At 39.6% G+C, this 7,117-nt stretch overlaps 1 long non-coding RNA gene across 1 annotated transcript; it reads left to right on the forward strand.

The window, feature by feature from the left end:
- Positions 1-418: 418 nt before the first annotated feature.
- LOC129145497 (uncharacterized) lies at positions 419-6,856 on the forward strand. Its single transcript, XR_008551131.1, has 3 exons — positions 419-449; positions 1,126-1,216; positions 6,705-6,856. It is a non-coding gene; the product is annotated as an uncharacterized LOC129145497 (long non-coding RNA).
- The last annotated feature ends 261 nt before the right edge of the window (positions 6,857-7,117 follow it).

Genomic DNA, 7,117 nt, shown 5'->3' on the forward strand with positions numbered 1-7,117 from the left:
ATTTCAGATCAAGTTTCAGCAGAAATACTTGTTTTCATTTCTTTTCCAGGTACGATGGATGATACCTAATTACAGATGCATATAGACCTCAAGCTGGAGGTAGCACCCAGAGCAAAGCCTTCCACTTCTTGCTTGTTCCATTGTTTCATTCACAGCTTGTGGATGAGACATAAGAAAGAACAATCCCACCTCCCCTGCAACAAACACCATATCCCACAATCACTAAATTTCCTGCCACCCTGCTTGGAAACATGCACCTCCCCCTCTTCATCTCTTTCTCCCACTCCTGAGTCACCTCTATAATTCTCCCTTTATCCATGTCCCAGGAAACAGTTGAATCAGTCACTTTGTCTTATGTCACATGCTGTAATTATAATCCAAAAAACTGGAGAAGAAAAGCATTATCCCGCAACTAATTTTCAGACAAAAAAAGCAATTTTTCTTCAAAGGTGAATAGTGTGTAATCTATGGTCAATTAAGTATGAATGTGCCCATCTGAGCACTTTTAAAAAGATTCCTTTAAGAAAACTGTCAGATATATTTTTAATGGAGGCACCTGTACCTCTAGGCCTTGAGAAATTTAACAAGGATCAGTTCACGAAAATAGTTGCTATAAGCCTGTATAATAAATTAAACATGAAGTTTAAATTATTCACTGAGTCTTCCTGAGGGACTGAGAAGCCATAGGGGTAATGAAATGCAATGTTAATAAGCAATCATTAATGATTTTAAAAAGGAGGTGAAAAAGAAGGGTCCATCTAAATGTCACCTTTGCTGAAAAATGAGCTATAAGGGTAACTTGAAATTAGTAATATCAACTGATACACAGTTGCAAAGCAAGGCATTACTTTATTTTATATTTTGGTACAATTCTACTGGTTTATATAGCTACATATGTGGTTATGTATTCTGATCATGGAATAGAATGGGGATAAAATAACAATAGTAATAATAAAAATAATAGATACTATTTAGAAGTTACTTTGATTGGAATTTTTCATAAATTATCCCCAAGTTGTATAGGAAGCAACTGAGTATAAAAAGATTAAATAAATTTCCCGTGATCATAGAGCTAAGATCAGAACACTGGCCTTTGTGAGACTAAAGCTTGTGTTTCCCTACTAGACTTTCTAGTCAACTTTTTATTGCCACTCAAGCATGGACTGATGAAGAAAGTAGCTAAGGGCTCTGGAATCAGAGTTACTCTTCTTACTAAGTAAGTGAACTTGGGTAATAATTCTCTTTATTGTCTCTCTATATAGTTTCTCTCTATGTAAAATAGAGATAAAATAGTGTAGCCTCTATGGAAAAGGGTATAGAGATAACAAAATAAATTTGCAAATACCATGTATTTGCAATACAAATTTGCAATATAATACAAATTTGCAATACAATACAATATAAATTTGCAATACAACTGCTAGGTATTTAGCCAAAGAATATGAAAAGATTTATGCACCATATATTTTTTTAAAGATTTAATTATTTATTTATACAAGAACTGGGGTACAGGCCAGATTCGCGGGAGGGTGAGAGGATTCACCAGAGACAGAGCGGGGAACAGAACAGGCAGACTGACGAAATAAACTGCTGAGGGGAGCAGCGGGCGAGACAGGAGAGGTCTGCCGCGCCGCTTGGGACCCTCGCCAGCTGGCCGGGATCGAACCAGCTCTGCAGAGGCTGTGGACAGCTTCACAGCGCTGTGCTCAACTGCTTGCGCCACTGAGGTAGGCTCCATGCACCATATTTATAGCAGTGTTATTCATAATAGCCAATAAGTCGTGGGACCCACCTAAGTGCCCAATGACAGATGACTGGATAAAGAAATTGTGGAATATAAATACCCCATGGAATACTACTAAGCTATTAAAAAGGTGAAATGGTGCCTATGGGGACAAAATGCATGGATCTGTTCAGGTGACTATGGTAAGTGAAATAAGTCAGGCAGTGAAGGGCAGATGCCAGATGGATCCACTTATTTGTGAAATATAAATAACCAAAGGAAATAAAAACCAACAAGAAAACCCCAAACTCCAAACTGGCAAGGCATAACAAAAGTAATTCTTAGACTGTGATAAATATGCTCCCCTAAGAGGGGAGAAAGAGAGGTGAGGCAGGAGGGAATACCCTTATCCCTTATAAAGGGAATAGGACATCTGAATGGGAGTTTTGGTGGCAGGTGGGTGATGTTTGTGCACATATGGAGGTGTGAAAATGTAACCCTGAAATAATGTTGTTATCTGAACAACTTACAAATTATTATTTTTATTTATTTATATATATTTTACATCATTATTCATTTTTGACAATGCTTGCTTTCTTTTCTCAGGTGTAGTTCCCACAGAATTTCTACCACAAATTCACCCATGCACCATCACCATAGTCCCTTGTGCTCTTCCTGCCTTGTTTTGATCCCTCTCCCTCCTCCTCCCCTGCAGAGTCTCTGATTTATAGTTGTCTATTTATTTTGAAATGACTTACAAATTAATAACTTTTTCCTCAAGGATTTATTTTATTTATTTATGCATACAAGAACTGGAGTGTAGGCTGTAAGTGTGGGGGGGGGTGAGAGGATTCACCAGAGACAGAGTGGGGAGCAGACCATGCAGATCTACTGAAATACACTGCTGAGGGGAGCAGTGGGTGAGACAAGAGAGGTCTGCTGCGTGCCATGTGGGTCATCCCCCTGGTCGGGGATTCAACTCATGCCACAGTGGCTGGCAATATCTTGATAGCACTGAGACTTTCAACCCTGTACCACTAGGGAAGCCCCAAATTAATAAAATTTGAGGGGAAAAAAAAGAACAACCTTACACACCCTAAAAAAATTAAAAAAAAATTCAGATAATAATGTGAGGATTAAGTGGGCAATGAACCCACTTGCTCGTGAGAGTTCAATAGGCAGTGTAGTTATTGTTATCATCAGTGAAAAAGTAAACAGAAGGGAAAAAGAATGGTGTGATTTCCTTAGATGACAAACAGCCCTAAAGCAGTGCCATATGTTCTTGCTGGGTCTGGGAGAACAGATTACTCACTCTGTTGATTACTCACTCTGTCTGATCCCAGCCTATCTCACTCACGGCCTGCTGTACAAAATCCCAAATGCATCCCACACCATATGGTGACAACGTAGGAGGCCACACAGCTTCCTTTGAGTAGTTTCATGGCAGGTTCAGGGGCAAAATGGTTTCTTTGTTCATGTCCTCCACCTTGAGCTAACACCAACAGGAAATCTCCAACAGGTTTCTCCTTCCATGCTTTAGATGCTAGGGCCTTTCTTTTTTAAAAATTTTAAAAAATATTTATTTATTTATGCATATAAAAACTGGAATACAGGCCAGAAGTGTGGGGGCGAGGATGATGAGAGGATTCACCAGAGGCAGAGCGGGGAACAGAACAGGCAGACTGAAATACACTGCTGAGGAGAGCAGCAGGTGAGACAGGAGAGGTCTGCTGCGCTATGTGGTAGCTCTCTTGCTGGCTGGGGATCGAACTCGTGCTGCAGAGGCTACGGATAGCTTCACAGTGCTGTGCTTAACCCCTTGCACCACCAGGGAGGCCTTAGTGCTTTTCTTTTTCTTTTTTTAAAGATTTATTTATTTATTTATTTATACAAGCACTGGGTATAGTCAGCAGCATGGGAGGGTGAGAGAATTCACCAGAGCCAGAGCGGGGAGCAGAGCAGGCAGACTGACGAAGCACACTGCTGAGGGGAGCAGCGGGCACGGCAGGAGAGGTCTATGCACCATGTGGGACCCTCGCCTGCGGCCGGGGATCGAAGCGGTGCTGCAGAGGCTGCGGGCAGCTTTGCAGCCCAGTGCTCAACCACTGCACCACCTGGGAGCCCCCTTAGTGCTTTTCTTTTACAAGAAGGTCTGATTTAACATTCCTAGCTAAATCAAAGAAAAGTTGCTTTACCCTTCTGTGGCTCTTAACATTTCTGCAGGTGAGGGAAATAGTGTGACAGGTTTAATTGTGTCCCTCCAAAATTTGGGTGTTGAAGACCCAACCCCCCATTACCTCAGAATGCCTTTACAGAGGACATTAACATACAGTGAGGCCTAATGCAATGTGGCTGTGTCCTTCTAAGAAGAAATGACCAGGGGATGGCCCTGTGAGGACATAGCGAGAGGCAGTGGTCTCTATGGCAAGGACCCTCAGAATAAGACAACCAGCAGACACTTTGATTTTAGATTTTCAGGCTCCAGATCAATGAGAAAATTAATTTCTGTTGTTGAAGTCTCTTAGTCTGTGGTGTTTTGTAATGGCAGCCCTTGCTATCAATATAGGTAGAATGGGGTTCAGATGGTTTTGAAGCAGGAAATACCAATCTCAAGCCTGCGTCATAGAAAGAGCTCTACAAGCCAGGTCACCCAGATTTCGGGATTGTGAGAGTCAGTGGAGGGACAAAAACACTGGGAATTTTGAAACTGACTTCTCAAGAGGGTCTTCTACAATACCTTTTTCCACCAGTAATTTAGATGGAAGTCTGACGCTGTCTCTCTCTCTCTCTCTCTTTTTTTAGTGTTCAATAATATTGTGATAAAATAAGAATGTGTCAGACCACTGGATGATGTGATAGATTTTGGATGTAGGGTGTGGATTTTTGAACAGAATTCCAGAGAGGAGAGGAAGAAAAGACACAGATTTTTAGGTTCTTTCCCTCCCAGGTACATGAAAAGGTGTTCAGCATCACTAATCATCAGGGACATGCAAATCAAAACCACAAAGAGATACCACCTCACACTTGTGAGGGTGACTATTATAAAAAAATGAATAAATAAGATGTAACTGGTATTGGTGAGGATGTGGTGAAAGGGGAAACACCATACACTGTTGGTGGGAATATTTACTGCTGCAGCCACTATGGAAAACAAAATGGAGGTTTCTCAAAATATTAAAAATAAAGCTACCATTTTATCCAGCAATTCCACTCTGAGCATTTATTTCAGAAAAATGAAAACACTAACTTAAAAAGATGTATGCTGATCATTATTTATAATAGGCAAGGTATGGAAACAACCTAATGAATGGATAAAGAAGATGTGGTATACAAGCTCAATGGACTACTATGTAGTCCTGAAAAATGAAACCTTGCCTGAGGAAAAAATGAAATCTTGTGACATGAATGAACTTAAAGGCATTAAGTGAATGAAATAAGTCAGAGACGACAAATAAAATCTAGTCTTACTTATATGAAGAATTTAAATGATGAACAATCTAACTATCAACTAAGTAAGTAAATTGTAATGATTAACTAAAACAAAGCTCATAGAAACACAGAACAGACTGGTAGTTGCCAGAAGTGGGATGATTAGGGTAGGTAAAGGAGGTTAAAGATATAAACATCCAGTTCTGAAGTAAATAGGCCTAAGGGATATAATGTACAGCATAGTGACTATAGCTATTTTGCAGATTTGAAAGTTGGTTGAAAATCCTCATCATAAGAAGAAAAAATTCATAACTACTGATAGGACCAGATATTTACTAGACTTATTGTAGGATCATTTCACAATATATACAAATATTCAATCATTATGCTATAATATTACTTATCAATTTACCTCCATAAAAATATGTTGTTACAAAGCAACATTATAAGATTTGTTATAATATAAATATCATTAGCACTACTGATTGATTAATAAAACAAAAATAGAAAATTTTGTTTCAAGAGTAAGACATGGTGCAATTGGGGAAGGAAGTTTGGAGAACAAGCAAAACAAAACACACTTCCCCTTTTCTTTTTCTTTTTTTTTTTCACTTCTGACTCCAGTGTGGTGTAGTTTCTAACTCTGGTGTTTTTTTTTTTTTTAAATTAATTTTTTGCATATTTCTTTTTTAAAATTTATTTATGTATGCAAGAACTGGGGTACAGGGCAGAGGTGTGGAGGTGAGATGATTCACCAGAGAGAGTGGGGAACAGAACAGGCAGATTGACTGAAATACACTGCTGAGAGGAGCAGCGGGAGAGACAGAAGTCTGCTGCACCATGTGGGTAGATTCCTGGCTGGGGAATGAACTCGTGCAGCAGTGGCTGCGAATTGCCTCATATGTTACATCTTAACCCCTTGCGCCACCAGGGAGGCCCTAACTCCGGTGTTTTGTCATCATAATGGCTTAAATATGAACACAAAGATTTCAAGTATACTCAATAGTTAGTAGAACTGCTTTTGTGTTTGAAGTCAGAATAAATTTGTTCTCCAATAAGTTTTCTGCTCCTCCACTCTCTCTCCCCGAAACTCAGCCTGCCCTCTCCTCCTCAAGGTGTTAGCAATTTCTAGCAGGGAACAGGATTTACTCTCTTCTCCTCAAGAGATTGTTCAGACTGAAAAAAAAAAAAAAAAGCCTTTAGGACCACCCCAAACAAATTTCTAAGAATATAGTTTCTGATCATTGTGGTGGGTATTATGAGGCAGAAGAACTTCTGAAGTGGGTTAGTTTCTATAATCAGAGAGTACTGTGGATGAATAAAATAGAAGATGCCCCACGCTGAAGAATCAGGATGATTGCATATGGGTGAAAGGAAATAGAACCTCCTGGAAAATTAAGAAATATACATCCCACTTTATTCTGGGTCCGAGAGAAAGTTATCTATGACAGGAGAGAAATTATCCAGGACATTATTTTTATACCATTTATTTAAAAGATTTTATTTGCATGCTAGTCATTTCTTCTTCTTTTCTTTTTTTTCCTCTGTCTAGGTAGGTGTGGAAGTGGAACAACCAACAACAAAAGTGAAAGGCTGTTTGATGGGGGAGTGTCAAGTGGCAGGTGTGAAGAATAACTGTCCCGGCTTTGTGAGCACTCCTGGGTGGGAGAGAAATGAGCATTAACAATGTAGTGGAAAACAAATACTGTGACTAATTTTCATGTCATGCTTTGTGATGTTGTAATTCTTTTAAAATAAATAATGTCAACACTTCTCACATGAAACGCTTTGGAAGAAAATCTTTCCAGGGTCTTTTCAGACTCTGGCCCACGTGACAAAGACAAACGTTGTAAATGCCTGTCTATTGGTAGACTTGTTGGAGAGGCTGCTTGCATTGGACACAATAGGAGAATTAGAAGAACTCCTCTTAGGGTTAGAAAGGGAACTGTGCCTTTAGGGGGAGCT

Source organism: Talpa occidentalis, unplaced genomic scaffold (genome assembly GCF_014898055.3).
Source record: "Talpa occidentalis isolate TD23 unplaced genomic scaffold, MPIMG_talOcc4v2.1 talOcc4.12, whole genome shotgun sequence".
NCBI lineage: Eukaryota > Metazoa > Chordata > Mammalia > Eulipotyphla > Talpidae > Talpa > Talpa occidentalis.